This window comes from Cnephaeus nilssonii (genome assembly GCF_951640355.1).
Source record: "Cnephaeus nilssonii genome assembly, chromosome: 13".
Lineage (NCBI taxonomy): Eukaryota > Metazoa > Chordata > Mammalia > Chiroptera > Vespertilionidae > Cnephaeus > Cnephaeus nilssonii.
In genome coordinates this window covers 239,054-259,698 of record NC_137084.1, presented here as the reverse complement: position 1 = coordinate 259,698, position 20,645 = coordinate 239,054, and the positions used below count along the sequence as shown (strand labels likewise).

At 58.3% G+C, this 20,645-nt stretch overlaps 1 long non-coding RNA gene across 3 annotated transcripts; it reads right to left on the bottom strand.

The window, feature by feature from the left end:
- LOC307109201 lies at positions 1–8,783 on the bottom strand. 3 transcript variants are annotated; one of them, XR_013814393.1, is made up of 4 exons: positions 7,087–8,783; positions 2,261–5,896; positions 1,752–2,038; positions 1–508 (listed from the first exon to the last, which is right to left on the bottom strand). It is a non-coding gene; the product is annotated as an uncharacterized lncRNA (long non-coding RNA). The 3 variants fall into 3 exon arrangements; XR_013814392.1 differs by having other exon boundaries at positions 1,752–5,896; XR_013814394.1 differs by having other exon boundaries at positions 1,752–5,896; positions 7,428–8,783.
- Between the last annotated feature and the right edge of the window lie 11,862 nt (positions 8,784–20,645).

Genomic DNA, 20,645 nt, shown 5'->3' with positions numbered 1-20,645 from the left:
GGTGCCCCACAGCACAAATCCGGAACAAGGGGAAATGCTGACTCTCACACGTGTATACCGCTCATCAAGAACTTGTGAGTTCAGGCATTTATCTAAATATAGCCCCTGTGTGTAGAGTCCTTTCCTACGGCCGTGCAGCAGTGACCAGAGGCTGGAAGGCATTTTGGCGTCCGGCATCCGGTGTGACTCAGCAGGTCCTCGGCCCACCACCCAGGCTGAGCTGGGGAGAGCAGGGCCGGGTCCTCGCTGGGACGCCCCACCCAGCAGGGGGTCCAGGCAGGGTGTTGGCGAGTTCATTTCCACACAGTTAGTTGCAGAGTCCTGGTCTGCGGCTCCCTCGAGGTGGTGACGGACAGCAGATGTCTGCAGAGAAGGGCCGGCCTGAAGGTCACCTCTACCAGGAAGCCCTCCTGGACTCACTCACATCCAGATGAGGGGCCGCACATCACCGTCATTTTTGCCCTCGTCTCTTTTTCTTTCTTCCTTTCTTTTTTTAAGTTTTTACTGACTTCAGAGAAGAAGGGAGAGGGAGAGAGAGATAGAAACATCAGTGATGAGAGAGAATCATGGCTCGGCTGCCTCCTGCATGCCCCACACTGGGGATCAAGCCTGCAACCCGGGCATGTGCCCTGACTGGGAATCGAACCGTGACCTCCTGGTTCATAGGTCGACGCTCACCCCTGAGCCGCGCCGGCCGGCTGCCCTCGTCTCTTGGTGAGAAGCAAGTCATAGGCGCCGACCACGCTGAAGGGGAGGATGCTGGGTAACGGGTGACTCTCGGGGGCACTTTAGGGTGCATTCGCCACAGGGTGCGTCAGGCCCGACAGTACTTATCCCGACGGGCGACCACCGGCACATGCGAGCCGGGCCTCTGGCTCCAGAGCCTCCCTCTCAGCCGTCCGCTGCCCTGTCCCCCACCATCAGCGAATTCTTTCAAATTCCACGTTCTATTGTTAAATCGTGGGTCTATCTGAGCGATGTCGCGTGGGGTACGAGGTAACTCATCTCCCCAGCTGTGAATTAATTTGCAATTTTCCTCCTCCCTCCCTCCCCGCCCCCCAGGGTGAACGCCACCCGCCTCAGCCCGCCTGCTCTTCCGGCTCCGCCCCAGGAAACTGATTTATTCCCGTGGCTTTGAATGCCACAGATAGGCGGCTCCCACATCCTGACCACCCACCGGCCTCTGTCCTCACAGGTGCCCTCTGCCCTCCGACGTCCCGCTCTGCCAGGGGCAGCCCTGCCCTCCCTTCCCTCACAGCCACACCGAATCTGCCAGCTCTCACTCGAAACACCAACGTGCCGGCCGGCCGGCATGGCTCAGTGGCTGAGCGTTGACCTATGAACCAGAAGATCACGGTTCGATTCCTGGTCAGGACACAAGCCCGAGTTGCAGGCTCGATCCCCAGTGGGGGGCTCACAGGAGGCAGCATTCTCTCTCATCACGGATGTTTCTCTCTCCCTCTCCCTTCCTCTCTGAAATCAACACAAATGTATTAAAACACACCCACCAAAATAAACCCTGCAAATGCGTCCAGAGTCTGCTGGCTCCCACGAGGAGCTGTCTATCCTGTGAGTCCCCCCGGGTCCAGGGAGAGGGGAGCGGGTCTCACCACTGGCCTCTCAGCCCGAGATCGGGGTCACGGCACCCCAGGAAGCCTGGTCTGTGCCGCGTGATGTCGCAGACACAACGCTCTCCTTTCCTAGGGCCGCCGCCGGGAGCCGCTGCCGCTCGGTCCAGGGGACAGACTCACCCAGGCCCACGGCTGCCACACTCCTCCTCCCTCAGGCTGAGGAGGTCCTGGCGGGGGATGGGGAGCCACTCAGGATGCATCGAGGTGGACGTGGGCCCCAGGCCCCGCTGGGATCCATGCCTCCTGCTCCGACACGTGCCGTCCACCTGCTGGGCCGTTGCCGGCTCCTCCGTGAGAGCCCATCTCCTGTGCTCGCTGCCCGTAAATCTCCGAGGCCCGGGGGTGGAGCCGGGCAGATGCCGGGGTCTTTGTTCTCAGAAGAGTTGTGGCCGAAACTTCAAAACCTCCTGAGGAAGTGAGAGCAGGAAGAGAAACATCTGGGAGACGGCTGCTTCCCCACATCCATCCCGAAACCAACGGGAATGTGTGAGAAATAAAACACGTGTGGACATCGGCAGCAGGGTAGGGGTCCCTGGGTGAGGGGATGATGAGAGGGTGGGGGTGCACCCATCTGCCTGGAGAGGGTCCAGACGCAGGTGGCGCCTGACAGTCGGCTGAGCTAAGCCAACCTGGGAGCCTAGGGAGGTCACACGCTGGAGGTCACACATTGGAGGTCACACGGAGGTCACACAGTGGAGGTCACATGCTGGAGGTCACACGGTGGAGGTCACACGCTGGAGGTCACACACTGGAGGTCACATGGTGGGTCCCAGGGTGGGCAGAGCCGCTGGGAGAGCCCCAGGCACCGGGAGGGTCCCTCGCAAGTTTCCAGCTGCTCGGATGGATGAATGCACGGGGGAAACCACACTGAAATGGGGACAGACCGCCAGAGAGAGCGGAGGGAGAGACCCTCAGAGCTCCCAGCACTGGGAACACTCGCGCTCAACCCAACGGTGGGAAGCTGGGCGCTCACAGGGGCTGGCAGAGTCCCCAGGAGGGCCTGGCCTCGCCGGAGGGAAAGATCAGCTCCAGACGAAGGCTGCGCTGCTTCTGTTAACAAGGCTCTCCACTACGACGCACGCAGCCCGGCCAGCGTGTGAACCAGGAGGTCAGGGTTCGATCCCGGTCAGGACGCATGCTCGGGTGGTGGGCTCCATCCGCAGTGTAGGGCGTGCAGGAGGCAGCCGATCCATGATTCTCTCTCCTCACTGATGTTTCTCTCTCCCTCCCTCCCCCTTCCTCTCTGACATCAATAAAAATGTATTTTTTTAAAAAAGACTGAAAAAAGAGGTGCTTGGTCACGGAGACGGAGGAACCCTGGAGGGGCCCTGGAGCAAGAAGCTGAGAGGAACGTACCCACAGCACCAGGAAAACACCCCCTCATCCCAGGAGGCGGGACCGGCTCTCCGTCCACAGGATCACCCTGAGGAGCAGCCTGGGCGCCAGGGGAGGGGGCAGCCCGCCGCTCCCGGCATTTCAGCCTCAGCCAAGAACCGTGGATGCCAAAGGGGCCACGCACGACACCCCACAGGCTCCGGGAGGCCTGCAGGGCGGGCCGCCACTCAGAGACCAGAAGGAACCACACAGGAGGGTGCGAACTAACGACTCCCCGGGAGGAAGTCCCGCGCGCGAGGCCTGCAGTCTCCTCCACAAATCAGCCTCTGCCACCGTAAGAGGGTCGGTCTCCTGCCCCGTGCCTCGGCGACAACATGCCTTTGAGATGTCAGACAGCCCCCCTGACCAACCCCCCCGACCCCCCGGGCAGGGGCAGAAACAGAAGACTGGGGACTGGCTGCCGTTCTCAGACATATCAATCCTGCTCGGTTAACCGCGATGGCTTTGCTCTGATCAGAGAAGGCACATGCTGACCCGCTGGGAGTTGTACACCCCGGGGACCTGGGAGTCAAACTTGGAACGTGGCCCCTCTCCTCCGGCCCAGGATCCGGGGAAGATTCACCGCCTTGCTGCCCACACGATGGAGTCCGCCCACATGGCCCGTGACCTGTGGCCATCGCACCCGTTCGTGCTCCCTGTGCCGGCTGCCCCAGGGAGTCCCTGTCCTGCCCATAGAAGCAGCGGCTATGGTGGGGCCAGAGCAGCCTTTTGTGGGTGACCTGCCGCTCTCCTGTGCTGCCGGCAGGACTGGGACCCGCTCGTGCACGAGCTCGTAACTGGCCTCGGGTACTGACCGGCACCCGGACCCCTTGCTTGTGCGGTTTCACCCTCTTGTTATCTTGCTCCCTGTGCACCGTCTCCACGTGCAGGAAATGTTAGTAAGCGCCCACCACGGAAAAGAAGTGCCTCCAGGTGTGCTCTTTCTGTGGCTACTCCTCACCCGAGGATATTTTTCCGTTGATTTTTAGAGAGAGTGGGAAAGACAGAGAGAAACATCGATGTGAGAGAAACACATCAATTGGTTGCCTCCTGCACGAGACCAGACCAGAGTCCGGACCAGGGAGGAGCCTGTAACCGAGGTACTAGGTGTACTGGTTAATAATGCAGATTGAACCTTTACCGGTTAATAATGCGAATACCCGTTAAAAATGCGAATTTTGTAATCAAAGAAAACATGATAATTTCAAGAGAAACATCAAAAGTGCTTTGTTCAAAGTAATGTCCATCGCTAGCTACACATTTCCCCTATCTTTCAGGTAATTTGTGGGTACCGTCCCAATAGAACTTTTCTTGTTTTGAGGCAGACCATTCAGAGACCCCATTTTCCACTTCTTCGTCCGTTTTGAAGTGCTGCTCAGAAAGTGCGTGTGCCATCGATCGGAACAAGTGGTCATCTGAAGGAGCAAGGTCTGGTGAATATGGCGGGTGGGTTCATACTTCCCAGGCAAGATCTTTTAACGTGTCTTTAACTGGTTTTGAAGGGTGTGATGGTGCGTTATCATGAAGCAAAATTACTTTGCCATGTCTTCTGGCCCATTCTGGTGGTTTTATGAACAAAGCGTGGTTCAAATTGATTATTTGTTGTCGGTAGCGATCAGTATTAATGGCTTCACCTGGTTTGAGAAGCTCACAATACACCGCTCCTTCCTGATCCCACCAAACACAGAGCATTGTCTTCTTTCCAAAGCAATTTGGCCTTACAGTCGATGTTGATGGTTGACCTGGATCAACCCATGATTTTGTATGTTTGGGATTCTCAAAATAAATCCACTTTTCATCTCCAGTCACAATTCGATGCAAAAAATACTTTCTTTCATGCCGTTGAAGCAACATTTTACTGATGACTTTTCGGTTTTCCATTTGTCTTTCGTTTAGTTGAAGTGGCACCCACTTTCCTTCCTTTAAAATCTTTCCCATTGCTTGTAAACAATTGGAAATTGTTTGCTGAGCAACGTTTAATTTTTCTACAAGTTGTTTTTGAGTTTGACACGCATCTTCATACAATGCTTGTCATTGTTGGTCTTCAAACTTTTTCGGTTGACTGGACATTCTTTGTCTTTCACATCAAAATCATCACTTTTAAAGCATTTAAACCAGCGTTCACAATTATCTTGAGATGGAGCATGTTCACCATAAGCTTCCCCAAGTATTCAATAACTTTCAGCAGCACTTTTCTTCAAAATAAAGGAATGAATTAAAACCTCCCGCAAATGCTCTTTTTTTTGGCATAAAATTCGACATTTTTAAGTGTAAAAATATCTATGATGTTAACACCTTCCTAAAATTTGACATATGAAATTTTGAAGCTTCTTGTCAATACAACAAAATAGCACACATATCAAATTGCATATATATATCAACATATGTGTACCTCCAGCTATTGAAAAAAATCCGCATTATTAACCGGTACACCTAGTACATGCCCTTGACCGGGATCCTTCAGTCCACAGGCTGACACTCTATCCACTGAGCCAAACCGGCCAGGCCGCTCAGGTTTACTCTTAATCCAATCCCAGAGCTTCCCCCACTTTGCTTTCTCCCGCCCCCTTAACCTACCACCACGGATTTCACGTGACCCCCACCCCCCTCGGGCCTCCGGCTTTTATTCTAATTCAACATAAACTGCAAAACTGCCCTTTTCGGGAGCGTTTTCTCAACCCGCAGAGATTTTACTCCCCAGTTGTCAGTTTGGCCCTAGTGAACACACAGAAATCCCCTGCAGGTTTGGTGTTTCTTACCCCGACAGGACCCGGCCTCGGCCTCTGGGTCTGCCCAGAACTGGGTGAGACGGACGCCGCTGTTGGGTGGCTGCACTGGTGCTTACATTCGAGCAGCAGGAAGTTCTCAAATCAATTGCCTCGGCTGCCACCCTGGGAAATCAGAAAAGAGAAACACAAATCAAATCTACAGTGAGAGGAAGGAGGGAAGAAAGGAGGGAGGAGGGAGGGAAGAAAGGAAGGAAGGAAGAAGGAGGGAGGGAGGGAAGGAAGGAGATGTAGGAGTAGAAACCTATGGCGTGGAAGACAGAAAACCAATGAAACTCTATCTATACAGATTTATTCAGAAAGAAACGAGAGAAGATACAAATCATCGACATCAGGAATGAGACAGGAGTGATCACTGCAGATCCTACAAAAAATGAGTAAGAGAATTCAGCTTGGCCGGCGTGGCTCAGGGGTTGAGCGTTGACCTATGAACCAGGAGGTCATGGTTCAATTCCCGGTCAGGGCACATGCCCGGGTTGCAGGCTCGATCCCCAATGTGGGGCGTGCAGGAGGCAGCTGATAGATGATTCTCTTTCATCACTGAAGTTTCTCTCTCTCTCTCCCTCTCCCTTCCTCTCCGAAATCAATAAAAACATATATATTTTTAAAAATTTTTTTAAATATGTTTTATTGATTTTTTACAGAAAGGAAGAGAGAGGGATAGAGAGTTAGAAACATCAATGAGAGAGAAACATCTATCAGCTGCCTCTTGCACACCCCCTACTGGGGATGTGCCCGAAAACAAGGTACATGCCCTTGACCGGAATCAAACCTGGGACCCTTGAGTCCGCAGGCCGACGCTCTATTTACTGAGCCAAATCAGTTTCGGCAAAACATATATATTTTTATAAACGAAGGTTACGGGCCAAAAGAGGGGCCACAGACTGAGACGATAAGTGGACTGCTGAGGGGAGGTCACCCCCCCCCCCCCCCCCGGCTCCCGCCACTTGGGGAAGGTCGTGTCTTATCAGCCCAGGACCAGACTGATGGGGCCCCGCCCGCCCCTCTCCCCGCCCCTCTGGTCACTGCTCTAAAGAGGGGGGGCGTCACAGGCCCCAACCCGTTTATCCAGCTGCCCGGGAGGGGCTGGGTGCCACAGGGGAGCTGGCATCCCTGAGAGCCGGCGGGCACGGACTGCCAGCCATGGGCCCACCCCTAGGAACAGGCCCGTGTGGCCCGTGGCCGTGGGCGAAGGGTGGGGAGGCTGCAGGGAGACTGATAAGGTCAGTTCCGGGAGCCGAGGCAGAGCAGGTTCTCCCGGGAGTGGAGGCCTCCCCTGGGCTCACCCGGCCCACCTCTGCACCCCCTCCAAGAGGCCGGGACAGGGTCGCAGGGCCCTGCCCTCTGGGGGCCAGCGATGTGGGCACCCCCTGCCCCGTGGCTCTGCAAGGACCTCTCTGGGTCGAGGCGGGACACGGAGGCGAGGTGGCCCGGCCCAGCCCGGCCGGCCCGGCGTGTGGAGTGGAGCGAGGTCAGCTGTGGCCGCAGCGGGTGAGGTGAGTGCAGAGGCGGGGGTGGTGCCTTCTCTCCAGGGGCCTCCAGCTGCTGAGCACAAGCCGAGCCTTTGTTCTGTGGGACACTTAGGGCCCAGGAGCACTTAGGCAAGGCCACCGCATTGCTCAATTCCCGCACTCACCGAGCCTGCTCGCTCGCAAAACCGGCCACCAGCCAGCCCGCCCGGTGACTCTGCAGAGCAATCCGACCCTACGGCCAGGCAGCCCCGCAACTCACCCGGCCCGGGGCCCAGCTCACTCAGCCAGCCCCACGGCCTCCCCTCCCACAGCCCTGCGAGCCTCCCCTAGTCCTGCCCCCACCCATCCTCCCCCAGCCCCTCCACTCAGCCCCGGTGTCTGTCCCCAGCCCGGGGCCCCGTCACAGGCCCCTCAGACAAACGCTGGGCTCCGGATGCCTGCCCCTCCCCTGCGTCTCACCCGCCCACCTGCCCTGGCGGTTGTGCAGGTGCCAGGCCAGGCCCTGGCCAGCTAACTCCATCCCTCGCCCTCCCTGGGCCGTGGCCTGACTTTGCCCAGATGCACTATGTGCTTGGGGACACCTCTCTCCGAAGTCCAGCCACTGGCTCTGCCCACGCTCTGGGCCCCAACCGAAGTCCTGTCCTCACCCCAATGTTCTCTATGTCGACAAAGGGCACCCACGTTCTGACCCCCAAGCCTGTGTCCATGTGACCTCACAGGGCAAAGAGGGCTTTGCAGATCAGGCTGTGGACCCTGGATGACCCGGTGGGTTCCATGGACTCACAGGGGACCCTGGGAAAAGGAGGCAGGCGGGGGAGAGTCGGAGAGGCACGGGCAGGGCCACGCACCCAGGATGCAGCATCCCCAGGAGCTGGGAAGGGCAGGAAGGGGGAGTCTGCCCTGGAGCCTCCGGAAGGACCGGCCGGCAGCACCTTGGTCTCAGCCTGGGAGGCCGATCTCGGATGCCTGGCCTCCAGACCGCAAGAGAATGACTCTGTGTTGTTTTAAGCCGCTCCATCTGTGGTCCTTTGTCACGGCAGCCACAGGGCACTGGCAGGCAGTGCTGTTTTCCCAGTGACTCATTCCTCTTCTCACCTCCCCGTGCCCACCACTTCCTAGTATGTTGTCACTCCCGCTGTCCCATTCTCAGGTCATGATCCAAGCTCAGATCCATCCCCTCCCAGGTGTCACGCTGCAGGAGACTGGGCCCCTGTCCTCCCTTCTGTCCACGTCACTGCGGTAACTCAGCCCTCACCCAGGGCCTGCACACCAAACTCAGCCACCTCCACCCACAGAGGCCTTCGCCCAGCCCGCCTCCCTGAATACCCCAAAGAGTCACCAACACCCCTGTTTGGCCACCACCGCCTGCCTGGCTCACAACCCCCCAGAGCACCTCTCAGGGAAGCCTTTCCTGAGCCTGCCTATTGGTCAGGGTTCTCCAGAGAGACAGCGTGCTTATCTGTCTGTCTGTCCATTCATCCTTCCATCCATCCATCCATCCATCCATCCATCCACCCACCCACCCACCCATCCATCTATCCATCCATCCATCCATCCATCCACCCATCCATCCATCCATCCACCCACCCATCCATCTATCCATCCATCTATCCATCCATCCATCCACCCACCCATCCATCCACCCACCCACCCATCCATCTATCCATCCATCTATCCATCCATCTATCCATCCATCCATCCACCCACCCATCCATCCACCCACCCACCCACCCATCCATCCATCCACCCATCCACCCATCCACCCATCCACCCATCCATCATCCATCCATCCACCCATCCACCCATCCATCCACCCACCCATCCATCATCCATCAATCCATCCATCCATCCATCCATCCATCATCCATCCCTCTTTCCATCCATCATCCACTCACCCATCCATCATCCATCCATCCATCCATCCACCCACCCATCCATCCACCCACCCACCCATCCATCTATCCATCCACCCACCCACCCACCCACCCATCCATCCATCCACCCACCCACCCACCCATCCATCCATCCATCCATCCACCCATTCACCCACCCATCCATCATCCATCCATCCACCCACCTACCCACCCACCCACCCATCCATCCACCCACCCATCCATCCATCCACCCACCCATCCATCCACCCACCCACCCATCCATCTATCCATCCATCCACCCATCCACCCACCCATCCATCCACCCACCCACCCATCCATCCATCTATCCATCCATCCACCCACCCATCCATCTATCCATCCATCCATCCACCCATCCACCCACCCATCATCCATCCACCCACCCATCCATCATCCATCCATCCATCCATCCATCCATCCATCCATCAATCCATCCATCATCCATCCCTCTTTCCATCCATCATCCACTCACCCATCCATCATCCATCCATCCATCATCCATCTATATATCTCCCATTCATCCTTCCACCATCTCTCCACCCACCCACCCACCCACCATCTATACATTTTCTATCCATCCATCTTTCCTTTCATCCTTCCATCCACCCACCCATCCATCCATCCACCCATCTATCTAGAGGGATTATTTGAAGGGATTAGCTCGCATGACTGTGGGTCCTGCTGGCTGGAGCCCCAGGAAGCTGAGGTAGCAGCTCCAGCCAGAAGGCGTCTGGAGGTGGAATTCCTTCGCCCTCGCGGACCTCAGTTTTTCTCCAGGCTGCAGCTGACTGGCTGAGCCCACCACAGGATGGGGGGCGATCTGCTCCAGTCCAAGCCTGCTGACTGGAAATGTCAATCACAGGAGAAGGTCACCTTCACAGAGACACCCAGAATGACGTTTGACCCAATAGCTGGGCACCACGACCGGCCAAGTTACCACCACGTGACTGCCCCACCCTCCCCTCACCTGCCCTCACCTTGGGCACCTCTGTCCTCTGCCATCGGAGCAGGGCAGTCTCTGTCCTCACACCCCTGATCCTGTCACCAAGTGGCAGAAAATGCAGGACACAGACCCCAAGGGCAGGGACCTGGCTGCACCCCGAGAGCTCTGTGCAACTCACCACAATGAGCCTCAAACCCACCACTACAATCCATGTGCCCCCTGGGCCCCAACACCCCTCACACTTGAGAGCAACCCCTCAGAGCACCTCTCAGGGAAGCCTTTCCTGAACCTGCCTGAATTGGTCAGGGTTCGTGGGGCCCCTAAGAGGGGTTCCCTGCGTGCCCGGTTTGTCTCCCCAGTGAATTGGGGTAGAGAGAGCTATGCCCTCCCCTACCCCCCCCCCCCCCACAGCCTGGCCAAGTGCATGTCTGCTCCAGGCATTCCTGGGGTTCCCCAAGGTCCCCATGTGGTTGCCAGACCCCCGAACCACCTCCCAAGGGGAAGGCCATGGCTCTAAGCTCAATCCTTGGCCTACTCCAGAGGGCTTGTGAGCCACTAGGACCCTGGTCTCCTTTTCATCAGCATCTAGACTGAAGCCCTGAGATACGGTTGTGTTCTCTAAGCCTCTGAGCTCTGTCTCCATCTCAGCACCATCCACCAGTGTGTGTGTGTGGGGGGGGGGGGGGGGCCGGGGGGCGATGTTGAGGGGGTGGATGACTTAACAGGTCAGCAGGTCCACCCACCAGACTGAAGAAAGCAAGTGTCCCTGCAGCACCTGGGCTCCTCCCGATGCCCCAAAAGGGCCAGGCCTGCCGCAGCGCCCTGCCGGTCTGGAGTCAGCCCCACACTGGGCACAGAACTGGGGCCGGTGGTGGCTGAGGCTCAGGGGAGAAGCAAAGGCCCAGTGGAGAGAACATATGGACTGGGCTCCAGCCCTTGCGGGCCCTGGACGCTGTGCCTGCCTGCCGTGCAGAGAGCTGGACTGAGGTGTAGGGGCAGTGACCAGGGTGGGAAACCCTGAATGACAGCGGGGGAGGGTGGCTGACTCTTGTGGGGAGAACCGAAGGGCACGAGGCCACGCCAGGTCCCTGTCCCGCAGGGCACCCAGAATGCCCCCTCCTGGACCAGCTGAGCCTGGGCATTCCCCCCTGCCCCACCCCAGGTGCCCGTCACCCTCCCCCTGCCCTAACTGTGCCAGCCACTCTCAGCCCACCCTCCCCCACCAACTCAGGCCCCGCCCAAGGCAGCTGACCCGAAGCTAATTCCCTCAATGGCCTCATCCACAGCAGAACTAATGCCCTGGGTCTGTGGCTGGGGCCCCAGGGAGCTGCACCCCCACTTCCTCCTGGCTCCGAGGGCCTGCAAGTGGGGTGACTCAGGCCCAATTGGAGGGCAGGGCAGCCCAGCAGGCGTGACTCAGCTTCTTAGCTGTCCCCACCCACCTCCTGGGAGGACCTGTCACAAAGACTTCACGCTGGCACCCAGAGCAGCCCCGCCCAGGCCGCCCGCAGCCCAGCCCTGTGCACCCACAGACCTCTCCTCTCCTCTCCTCGGGCACCAGGAAGCCACAGGCTCAGAGCTGGAGCTGAGGGCGTGGCCAGCACTCTCCTCCCGCGCTGCTGGGGGTCTCGGGGCCTCCGGGTGACACCCAGGCGCCGGGCAGGGGCCCAGGGCAGAGAAGAGACTGCCCGCCAGCTAGGACCCCTTCCCTCCTCCCTGAGGGACGGGGGGAGAGGCGAGAGAAGGGCCAGCAGCCGCAGCCCCCCGCTCCGCGTCCACTGTGCGTGCTGGGGTTTGTTCCTTCTCAAAGCCTGTCACCTCCGTTGTGTGAATCTGAGGCGTGATTCGTCTCGCTACGTGTCGGGGGCTACTGTCAGCGTTGCTGAGTGCACATTCTCGCACTGACCCGGTGACGGGGGACACTCGCTGTGGGTCTGTCCCTCGAAGAGGTGCCGCTGGCCTAGGGCAGCTCGGGACCAGCTTCCATGGACAGGGCCACACGGCGCCCAAAATGCTTGTGCCAATTCGCCGTCCAGCCGGCCGCTCGCTCCCATCGCTCCCTCCCGACCACTTGGTTTCCCAGCGTTTGCACGCAGCGTCCTGGTGGGCGAGCCGGAGGCGAGCAGCTCCCACCTGCCCATCTGCACGTTCCTGGACGAGTGAAGACAACACCGCCACCCGCTACTGGCGCCTGGCTTCCCTCCCCTTCCCTTTCCTATGGGGTTGTCCATCTTCTTATGGTTTGGGTTCTTTTTTATTTTACACTGAGGCCCGGTGCATGAAATTTGTGCACGGGGGGGGGGGGGGTCCTTCAGCCCAGCCTGCACCCTCTCCAATCTGGGACCCCTTGAGGGATGACCAACTGCCCATTTAGGCCCGATCCCTCTCACAACCCAGGACTGCTGGCTCCCAACTGCTCGCCTGCCTGCCTTCCTGATTGCCCCTAACGGTTTCTGCCTGCCAGCCTGATCACCCCCTCACCACTCCCCTGCCAGCCTGATTGATGCCTAACTGCTCCCCTGCCAGCCAGATTGCCCCTAACTGCCCTCCCCTGCTGGCCTGGTCACCCCTAACTGCCCTCCCCTGCCAACCCGGTCACCCCTAACTGCCCTCCCCTGCCAGCCTCATCGCCCCTAACTGCTCTCCCCTGCTGGTCTGGTCCCCCCACCAACTGCCCTCCCCTGCAGGCCTGGGTCCCCCCAAACTGCCCTCCCCTGCAGGCTGATCGCTCACAACTGCCCTCCCTTGCAGGCCTGGTTCCCCAAGTGCCCTCCCTTGCAGGCCTGGTCCCCCTCAACTGCCCTCCCTTGCAGGCCCGGTTGCCCCCAACTTCCCTCCCCTGCAGGCCTGGTCCCCCCCGAACTGTCCTCCCCTGCAGGCCCAGTCGCCCCCAACTTCCCTCCTCTGCCAGCCTGGTCACCCCTAACTGCTCTCCCCTACTGGCCATCTTGTGGCAGCCATCTTGTGTCCACAGGGGGGCAGCTATCTTGTGTGTTGGAGTGACAGTCAGTTTGCATATTACTCTTTCATTAGACAGGATACTGCTGCTGGTCAGATACGTGATGCGTGTTTCCATCCCCGTGGCTTGCCTTTCACTCTCCTCTCACGGTGAATTCTGAGGGACAGGAGTTAGTCACGTTAGCACATCCAATTCATCATTCTCCCCCTAGGAGAGGTGGGGGCTCCTTCCCCCCAGTGACAGGCGTCATTGTTTAGAACAGTTTACACATGCAGAGAAGGTGGCAGAGAGCACGCGGTCCCCTGAGCCCACCCCTCACACACAGGGTCTCCTGCTATTAGCATCTCCGTGACCGTGACCATGGGCCATTTGTTACAACCGATGAGCCAGTATCAACACATTGGTTCCCAGAAGTTCGTTTCTTGAGGTGTGTCTTCTGTGGGTGTTGGGAAATCTCTAACATCATGTGTCCATCATTCTAGCCACATACAGAGCTGTTTCACTGCCCGAGAAATGCTCTGTGCACCACCCGTCCCCCCGCCTCCCGCCCCACAACCATGATCGGTCGTGTCCCCACACCCCTGCCTTTCCGCAGTCGCAGGGTGGACTCACATACTAGGTGGCCTTTCACGTATGAATATGCATTTAAGTTTCCTCCGGGTCCTTTCGGGACCCGATGGCTCATTTCTCCTTGTCACGGAACAGCACCCCACCGTGGGAGGGACCCCTGTCTATGTGTCCATCACCGGCGGCAGGACAACGCGGTTTCTCCAAGTGTTGGCGATGATGACTAAAGCGGCTGTAAACATTCACGTGCAGGTTTTCAGGTGGACGTACGTTTTCTTTCTTTCTTTTTTTTTTTAATAAATCTTTATTGTTCAGATTATTACAGTTGTTCCTCTTCTTTCCCCCCATAGCTCCCCTCCACCCGGTTCACACCCCACCCTCTGCCCTTACCCTTCCCCCCACACTGTCCTCATCCATAGGTGTACAATTTTTGTCCAGTCTCTTCCCACACCCCCCACACCCCTTTCCCCCTGAGAATTGTCAGTCCACTCCCTTTCTATGCCCCTGATTCTATTCTTTTCACCAGTTTATTCTGTTATCAGATTTTTTTATTCACTTGATTTTTAGATTCACTTGTTGATAGATATGTATTTGTTGTTCATAATTGTTATCTTTACCTTTTTCTTCTTCTTCCTCTTCTCAAAGAACTAGAGGCCCAGTGCATGATTGAATCATGCACATGTAGGGTCCCCTACACGCTTTTGCATTCGATCACAGGGGAGCTGGGTGCCTGTCCGCTCAGGCACACTTTTGCTTTTGATCGCTGGTGCACCAGGCCTTTCAGAAGCCTCCAGCGCAGCAGAGGCTTCTGAAAGGCCTGGTGCCTGAGTGGACAGGCACCCAGCTCCCCCACTTTTGATGGTCCCCAGTGGGACGTTAGCTCGCTGCCCCAGAGGCCCCTTCTGTGCCGCAGCACAGCCATGGCGCAGACACTGAGCTCGAGCCGCCACTGGCGACGCGAGCTCAGCGTCCCGCTGGCCCAATTGGCCACCCTGGCCACCCCGAGTCCCGCCCCCCCATGCCTCCTGGCCAATCGCGGGCATAGCAAAGGTACGGTCTATTTGCATATTTGTCTATTATTAGGTCAGATACCTTTCAGCATTTCATATAATACTGGTTTGGCAGTGATGAACTCCTTTAGCTTTTTCTTATCTGTGAAGCTCTTTATCTGACCTTCAATTCTGAATGAGAGCTTTGCTGGGTAGAGTAATCTTGGTTGTAGGTTCTTGCTATTCATCACTTTGAATATTTCTTGCCACTCCCATTTGGCCTGCATAGTTTCTGTTGAGAAATCAGCTGACAGTCGTATGGGTACTCCCTTGTAGATAACTGTTTTTCTCTTGCTGCTTTTAAGATTCTCTCTTTGTCTTTTGCCCTTGCCATTTTAATTATGATGTGTCTTGGTGTGGTCCCCTTTGGATTCCTTTTGTTTGGGGTTCTCTGTGCTTCCTGGACTTGTAAGTCTATTTCTTTCACCAGGTGGGGGAAGTTTTCAGTCATTATTTCTTCAAATAGGTTTTCAGTATCTTGCGCTCTCTCTTCTTCTGGCATCCCCATAATTCAGATGTTGATATGCTTGAAGTTGTCCCAGAGGCTCCTTACACTATCTTCATATTTTTGGATTATTTTTTATTTTTGCTTTTCCGGTTGAGTGTTTTTTGCTTCTACAGATTTCAAATCTTTGACTTGATTCTTGGGATCCTCTAGTCTGCTGTTGGATCTCTGTATATTATTCTTTATTTCAGTCAGTGTATACTTAATTTCTAGTTGGTCCTTTTTCATATCCTTGAGGGTCTCACTAAATTTATCGGTGGTTTCTAGAAAATTCTTGAAAAACCTTATAACCGTGGTTTTGAACTCTATATCCAGTAGTTTGCTTTCTTCCATTTCTGTCATTTGTGACCTGTTTCTTTGTCTCCGCATTTTGGCTGTTTCCCTGTGTTGATAGAGTGGCTTTGTGTGCTAGGTGTCCTATAGGGCCCAGTGGCTCAGCCTCTCCAATTACCTGAGGTGGACACTCTTGGTGCACCCCTTTGTGAGCTGTGTGCACAGTGTTGTTGTAGTTAAGCCTTGATTGTTGTTGGTATCACTGGGAGGACTTGATCTCCAGGCCAACTGGCTTTGAGGATCAGTTGTGTCTACGATGGGAGAACTTCTGTGCTGGAGACACCCTTATGGGGCTGGACATCCTTTAGTGGGGCTTTAGTGCTCACTGAGCCTGCCCCCTGAGTGTGTCTCTTATGGATCTGAGGAGTTGTAATCTGGATGGTCCCACTCAGACCACTGGGTACACTGGCTCTTGGATCTCCAAGGAGGTGCTAATTTAGCCTCTGCCTGAGGCCACCCAGCAGGAGCTATGGAGAGATCTGCAAATTCCTCTTCTTTGTTTGGGTTTTGGAGGTGCCCAGATGAGGCCCAGCTGTGAAGCATTGCAAGCTGCTGTGGGGCCTTGGGCCTTCTTTTGGAAGTTCTGGGTCTCTCTGACTCAGCTGCAGTTTGTTAGGTAATTTTAGATTGCCAAGGGCCAGGCCACTCATATGCAAAAGCCTCTGCGCACAGCTGGGGTGGGGTTGTAAATTGGGTGGGGTGGGGTCTCAGGGAATCAACAGGATGGAGCAAACAGCAATGGCTGACCGTCAGCCCTGCCCTAAGAGGCCCCTGGGTCACAGTGTCCCATGGTAATCGCTGCAAACACCTCTGAGAAAAAGCTGCCCTGGAGTTCCGCCCGATGCCAGACAGTCCAGTTTCTCCCCGTATGAGTCTGGGTCCCCAGAGTCTCGCCCAGAACTGGAGTTCAGAGCAGTCGGGAGCTTGTGTCTCCCTCCTGATTGAAAAAGACAACCGTGTACTCAGTTGCCAGCCCTTTCCTCGCACACCTCCGTACCTCTGCACTTTACTTCCACACCTCCTCTGAGTCTCAGTGTGCTTTTCTCTTCCCTTCTAGTTGTAGAATTTCCACTCAGCCAGCCTTCCTGTGGTTCTGGATGATGTCCGTTTTGTCTTTTAGTGGTAGTTTTGAAGTGGTTGTGCGAGGCAGCAAGTTCAGGTGTTTACCTATGCCACCATCTTGGTTTCTCCCCGTTCTTTCTTTTTTAAATGCATTTTTATTGATTTCAGAAAGGAAGGGAGAGGGAGAGAGATAGAAACATCAATGATGAGAGAGAATCATCGATCCACTGCCTCCTGCATGCCCCACACACTGGGGATCGAGCCCACAACCCGGGCATGTGCCCTGACTAGGAATCAAACCCTGACCTCCTGGTTTATAAGTCAATGCTCAACCACTGAGCCACACCAGCCAGGCCGGACCTAAGTTTTCAACTCTTTCAAGGAGGGTTGTGACTGGATCCTGTGGTGAGACTATGTCTGGTTTTGTCAGAAACCACTAGACTGCCTTCCAAAGCGCCTGCCCCCCGCCCCCGGCCCCCACCAGCCCTGAGTGCCATTCCTGCGGTCCGCCCGCCCGGCGCGTGTTCTCCGTTTGGATCTGGGCCTTCTGGTGGGCGGTAGCGATGTCTCACTGTGGTTTCGAAGCACACTTCCCACACGACACAGGTGTCTCTTCACGGGCTCGTGCCCCCGGCACCTCCTCGTCCCTGGCATGTGGATTTAGGTCTTTGCCCATTTTCAGTCGGGCTGTGCACTTGCTCATCGTTGAGTTCCAGGAGTGCCTGGCACGCTGCCGACGCGCGTGCTTATCAGATCCTCGTTCCCCGCTGGGGTTTGTCTGTCGTTTTCACAGGCGCCCGGGTGTCCTGTGGAGACTTCCTGTTGAAACAACACGTCTGTGCGGTTGCCAGGCCACGAGGAGGGTCTCCCTGGCCCTTGTCCCCTCAGGGAGTCACGCTGGCATTTCTCTCTCTAACCCGCCCGGGGCCCGGGCAGGCGAGTGTGTGGTGTGAGGGAGGGCAGACGCTTCCATCCAGCTGCACGACGTACTGAGACACCCCCTCACGTTAGGGGGAGACGCTTCCGCTCCACCTCCCCCGTCGGCTATCTGCCCGCGCACCAGCACCCCCTGTCCACACGACGGGCCCCTCCTAGGAGCCGCTCCCCTAGACTTCACCCCGCCACGCCCGGGGCTGCTCTCCTCGGGGTCAGACGGTCAACGCCGGGGTCAGTGCAGAGCCCCTTTTTCAGGGACTGCTCCCCGGCACCCCGTGTCCCAGCGGCCACCCCTCCTTGAGCCGCTCTTCGCTGGGCCCCCGGCACGCCTCTCCTGGTCTCTGTTCTCTGCAGCTCTGCTCCGTCCCCTCTGCCCGCCCCCCCCCCCCCCCCGATCTTTAACCTCCTAAGGTTGGGAGGCCCTGGGCCTCCTCTAGTCCTCTGCAGCCCTTGTTGCGTCCAGTCTCCTCACTGAGTTACCGCTGACCGTTGAGGAGGGCACATCAGACTTGAGTCCTGGAGGGTCATTGAAGGTTGGGGTTCCTCAGTGTGCTGAGGGGGGGAAGTCCCTCACCCAGTGCTCTGGGGTCAAAGTGCATGGAGTGGCACCTCCTGGCGAGAGGGCTGCTGGGAGTGGAATCCCCACGGCACCCAAGGAGCCGTGGCCCAGTGTCCCCCAGGCAGGGAGACGGGTGGCCCTGGGCATCGAGGGGCCCTGTCCTGCTCTCTCAGCTTGGATCTGCCCCCTCCACTCCCAGCTCCAACAGCTGCTGCCACTCAACAGCCACTGCAGGACCCCTGGGCGCCGTCTCCATGGCACACCCCAAAACTGAGCTGGGCCTTCCTCCCAGGCCTCCTCCCGCACATCCGTCTCAGCCAATGACATGCCATCATCTGTCTGGCTATTCTGGACAGACCCCTATGAGTATGGACCCCTCCATCGCCCTCCATTTGTCCCATTGTCAGAACCCTATTGGCTCTGCCTCCAAAGTGTGCCCCAAAGCTGACCGCTCCACAAGCCTCCGCCCCAGCCCAGCCTCAGCCAGGCCCCCGGCGCCGCCACCCCCCCTCCCCCGCCACGTCAGGGGGAGTTCTAGGAGCGCTTGGCACGGGGACAAGCCAGGGTCCTGCGGGGGCTCCTCTCTGACCTCTACACGCACCCTCCCCCCCTCTGCCTGTGCTCTGCTCAGCTGACTGCTCCCCACCAGGCGGCCCCGTCTCCGGCCTCAAGTGTTGACCCATCACCTCCCCAGGCGGCTCACATGAGGCTTCTCCATTGCAACACCCTCCTTCCTGTCGCCGTGGCCCTTTCCGGCCCCCGTCTCCCCCCGAAGCCCTTGTCTCCTTCCAGCAGCCCACGTGGTGTCTGGTCCCGGTCTGGAGGGTGACCTCCATGAGGGAGGGAGTCCGTGCGGGTCCCGTGACTTCCCAGCGCCCAGAGCACGTGGTGGGAGTTGGACTAGTAAGTGTGGGAGGGATGGCTACCCAGGGTCCGAGGGGAGGTCATGTGGCATCGCTTCCAACCCCATCTTGTCCCTGACGCACCGAGCAGCCCCCCTCCTGGGCCCTGGCTGTCCCCCTGCAGTCCTTAGACCCTGGCCCGCACCCACCAGAGACCAGAGGCCAAGAGTCACGCCCTGGTGCCCCACCAGCTTGCACCTGCGGGCCCCGCACCTGCCCAGCTGACTTGGGAGCCCTGTCCCCACCAGGCCTGCCAGGGCCCTGGGCCAGTAGATGCTGAGCAGGTCAGAGGTCAGAGAGGCCCTGAGGCTTTGCTGGGCCCATGACCTTTGGCCTGAGGGACGCCTCTTTCTGGGCCTGCTCCACACTGGGCAGGGCACCAGAAGAGGGCCCTCTGGGACCCCCTGGACAATCACACAGGGAGGGACCCCGAGCACCCCTTTGTCCCTCCCACACGTAACTGTTGAGCACCCACCACGTGCCAGACTCGGCTCTGGGTGCTGAGGGATCCTGGGAACAGCGTGGAGAGGGGCGCTCTGTCCTGAAGGGACTGACAGGTGTCGGGGGAGGGGCCTCTCCCGCCTTTGGGCACCAGAGGTCCCTTCTCAGCTGCTGTGGGGCGGGGGAGGGGGGGGTAGCCCAGAGTCTCAGCCTGGCTCGCAGCAGCCCCAGCCAGACCACCGCCGCCTCTGCCCTCCCACCCAGCCATAAGCCGCCTCTCCACCCACCCCCTCCGGTGGCCTTGCCAGCCTCCCGAGTGCCTCTGGGACAGTGGTCATGTTCTAGCACATTCCTCCACTTCGTTCCCTTCTTGACATGACCTCTAAGATGCCCTGCCCAACTCCTTACCTCCTGGAGGTTAAGGCCGGTCCCTCCTCTGGCTGGGACTGGGCACCGGCATGGAGCCGGCCCCTCCTCAGGCACTGAGCGCCGTTCCAGGCCCCAAATGGAGCTGGAAGGGGTGCACCGTGAGGTCCTGTGGGCGGCGGTCACTGTGGCCGCAGCAGAGGGCTCACTCCCCCAGGCCCTGCGAACCCAGTCCTCGTTAGACTGGGGGCCTAGAGAGGACGTGGGAGGGCGGGCTGGGGGTCCCAGAGGAGGTGGGCTGAGGTGGAGGGCCAGGGCCAGGCCTGGCGTTGCTCTGGGGAGATGGACAGTGAGGAGCGGGGTGGGGGGCGGGTCGTGGACACTTGCAGAGTGAGGCTGAGGGTCCCCGGAGACCCCCAGGACCAAGGGGAGGGGGGACAGGGCGCCAGCGGCGGGCACAGGAGCAGTGGGCACAGTGGGAGGCGGAGCGGGGCGCCCTGAGGGAAGGGGGGCTGCGGGGGGCCTCACTGAAGCACGACCCGCGGGCCTGGGCCTGGGGAGGAGGAGCCAGGACTGGGGGTCCCGCCCGCTGGAGGCGGCCAGGGCGTCCGGGCCGGGACCCTTCAGCTCAGGCCGTGGCTGTGCCCGCCCGGGACACGTAACGCCCCAGCCGGTGGGTCCCCGCGATTCCGGGAGGGAGGGTCGCGACCCGGCGGGGACGGGGCGGTTAGCTCGCTGCAGGCCCGTGGGCGTGTCCCAGTAGCCCCGCCCAGGCCCCGCCCAGGCCCCGCCCCGCGCACGCCGGCCTTGTCCCACGTGACCGGCCGGGCGCAAACAAGCCAGTCAG